Below are 3,878 nucleotides of genomic sequence, written 5' to 3' on the forward strand. Positions count from 1 at the left end.
GCGTGAATCATATAGTAGATATGATCAACATAGTGATGTTCACCAATGAAACTACTCCATCTCACGTGATGATTGGACTGTTGGGGAACGTAGTAATTTCAAAAAAATTCCTACGCACACGCAAGATCATGGTGATGCATAGCAACGAGAGGGGAGAGTATGATCTACGTACCATTGTAGATCAACAACGGAAGCGTTGACACAACGTAGAGGAAGTAGTCGTACGTCTTCCCGATCCGACCGATCCAAGCACCGTTACTCCGGCACCTCCGAGTTCTTACCACACGTACAGCTCGATGACGATCCCCGGGCTCCGATCCAGCAAAGCTTCGGGGATGAGTTCCGTCAGCACGACGGCGTGGTGACGATCTTGATGTTCTACCGTCGCAGGGCTTCGCCTAAGCACTGCAACAATATGACCGAGGTGGAATATGGTGGAGGGGGGCACCGCACACGGCTAAGGAACGATCACGAGGATCAACTTGTGTGTCTATGGGGTGCCCCCTGCCTCAGTATATAAAGGATGGAGGAGGAGGAGGCCGGCCAAGGCTATTGGTGCAGCCAGGATGGGAGTCCTACTAGGACTCCAAGTCCTAGTAGGAGTCCATCAAGAGGGGAGGAAGGGAGAAGGAAGTGGAGGAGAAGGAGAGGTGGCCGGCCCCCTTTTCCCTAGTCCAATTCGGACTAGAGGGGAGGGGGGGCGCAGCAGCCTTTTTCCTCTACCCACTAAAGCCCATCAAGGCCCATTACTTCTCCCGTACCTACCCGATACTCCGAAAAATACCCGAATCACTCGGAACCTTTCCGATGTCCGAATATAGTCGTCCAATATATCGATCTTTACGTCTCAACCATTTCGAGACTCCTTGTCATGTCCCCGATCTCATCCGGGACTCCGAACTCCTTCGGTACATCAAAACTCATAAACTCATAATATAACTGTCATCGAAACCTTAAGCGTGCGGACCCTACGGTTCGAGAACGATGTAGACATGACCGAGACACGTCTCCGGTCAATAACCAATAGCGGGACCTGGATGCCCATATTGGCTCCTACATATTCTACGACGATCTTTATCGGTCAGACCGCATAACAACATACGTTGTTCCCTTTGTCATCGGTATGTTACTTGCCCGAGATTCGATCGTCGGTATCCAATACCTAGTTCAATCTCGTTACTGGCAAGTCCCTTTACTCGTTCCGTAATACATCATCTCACAACTAACATATTAGTTGCAGTGCTTGCAAGGCTTATGTGATGTGCATTACCGAGAGGGCCCAGAGATACCTCTCCGACAATCGGAGTGACAAATCCTAATCTCGAAATACGCCAACCCAACATCTACCTTTGGAGACACCTGTAGTACTCCTTTATAATCACCCAGTTACGTTGTGACGTTTGGTAGCACCCAAAGTGTTCCTCTGGCAAACGGGAGTTGCATAATCTCATAGTCATAGGAACATGTATAAGTCATGAAGAAAGCAATAGCAACATACTAAACGATCGGGTGCTAAGCTAATGGAATGGGTCATGTCAATCAGATCATTCAACTAATGATGTGACCTCGTTAATCAAATAACAACTCTTTTGTCTATGGTTAGGAAACATAACCATCTTTGATTAATGAGCTAGTCAAGTAGAGGCATACTAGTGACACTCTGTTTGTCTATGTATTCACACATGTATTATGTTTCCGGTTAATACAATTCTAGCATGAATAATAAACATTTATCATGATATAAGGAAATAAATAATAACTTTATTATTGCCTCTAGGGCATATTTCCTTCAGTCTCCCACTTGCACTAGAGTCAATAATCTAGTTCACATCGCCATGTGATTTAACAGCAATAGTTCACATCACCATGTGATTAACACCCATAGTTCACATCGCTATGTGACCAACACCCAAAGGGTTTACTAGATTCAGTAATCTAGTTCACATCGCTATGTGATTAACACCCAAGGAGTACTAATGTGTGATCATGTTTTGCTTGTGAGAGAATCTTAGTCAACGGGTCTGCCACATTCAGATCCTCATGTATTTTGCAAATTTCTATGTCAACAATGCTCTGCATGGAGCTACTCTAGCTAATTGCTCCCACTTTCAATATGTATCTAGATCGAGACTTAGAGTCATCTAGATTAGTGTCAAACTTGCATCGGCGTAACCCTTTACGACGAACCTTTTTTCACTTCCATAATCGAGAAACATATCCTTATTCCACTAAGGACAATTTTGACCGTTGTCCAGTGATCTACTCCTAGATCACTATTGTATTCCCTTGCCAAACTCAGTGGTAGGGCATACAATAGATCTGGTATACAGCATGGCATACTTTATAGAACCTATGACTGAGGCATAGGGAATGACTTTCATTCTCTTTCTATTTTCTGCCGTGGTCAGGCTTTGAGTCTTACTCAACTTCACACCTTGTAACACAGGCAAGAACTCTTTCTTTGACTGTTCCATTTTGAACTACTTCAAAATCTCGTCAAGGTATGTACTCATTGAAAAAACTTATCAAGCGTCTTGATCTATCTCTATAGATCTTGAAGCTCAATATGTAAGCAGCTTCACCGAAGTCTTTCTTTGAAAAACTCCTTTCAAACACTCCTTTTATGCTTTACAGAATAATTCTACATTATTTCCGATCAACAATATGTCATTCACATATACTTATCAGAAATGCTGTAGTGCTCCCACTCACTTTCTCGTAAATACAGGCTTCACCGCAAGTCTGTATAAAACTATATGCTTTGATCAACTCATCAAAGCGTATATTCCAACTCCGAGATTCTTGCACCAGTCCATAGATGGATCGCTGGAGCTTGCATATTTTGTTAGCACCTTTAGGATTGACAAAACCTTCTAGTTGCATCGTATACAACTCTTCTTTAGTAAATCCATTAAGGAATGCAGTTTTGTTTATCCATTTGCCAGATTTCATAAAATGCGGCAATTGCTAACATGATTCGGACAGACTTAAGCATAGATACGAGTGAGAAAATCTCATCGTAGTCAACACCTTGAACTTGTCGAAAACCTTTTGCGACAATTCTAGCTTTGTAGATAGTAACACTACTATCAGCGTCCGTCTTCCTCTTGAAGATCCATTTATTCTCAATTGCTTGCTGATCATCGGGCAAGTCAACCAAAGTCCAAACTTTGTTCTCATACATGGATCATATCTCAGATTTCATGGCCTCAAACCATTTCGCGGAATCTGGGCTCATCATCGCTTCTTCATAGTTAGTAGGTTCATCATGATCTAGTAGCATGACTTCCAGAACAGGATTACCGTACCACTCTGGCGCGGATCTTACTCTAGTTGATCTACGAGGTTCAGTAGTATCTTGTTCTGAAGTTTCATGATCATCATCATTAGCTTCCTCACTAACTGGTGTAGGTGTCACAGAAATAGTTTTCTGTGATGTACTACTTTCCAATAAGGGAGCAGGTACAGTTACCTCGTCAAGTTCTACTTTCCTCCCACTCACTTCTTTCAAGAGAAACCCCTTCTCCAGAAAGTTTCCGAATTTAGCAACAAAAGTCTTGCCTTCGGATCTGTGATAGAAGGTGTATCCAATAGTTTCCTTTGGATATCCTATGAAGACGCACTTCTCCGATTTGAGTTTGAGCTTATCAGGATGAAACTTTTTCATATAAGCATCGCAACCCCAAACTTTAAGAAACGACAGCTTAGGTTTCTTGCCAAACCATAGTTCACATGGTGTCGCCTCAACGGATTTAGATGGTGCCCTATTTAACGTGAATGTAGCTGTCTTTAATGCATAACCCCAAAACGATAGTGGTAGATCGGTAAGAGACATCATAGATTGCACTATATCCAATAAAGTACGGTTATGACGTTCG

The sequence above is a fragment of the Triticum urartu genome, chromosome 5A, assembly GCF_056163025.1.
Source record: "Triticum urartu cultivar PI428250 chromosome 5A, HENAU_Tu73, whole genome shotgun sequence".
NCBI lineage: Eukaryota > Viridiplantae > Streptophyta > Magnoliopsida > Poales > Poaceae > Triticum > Triticum urartu.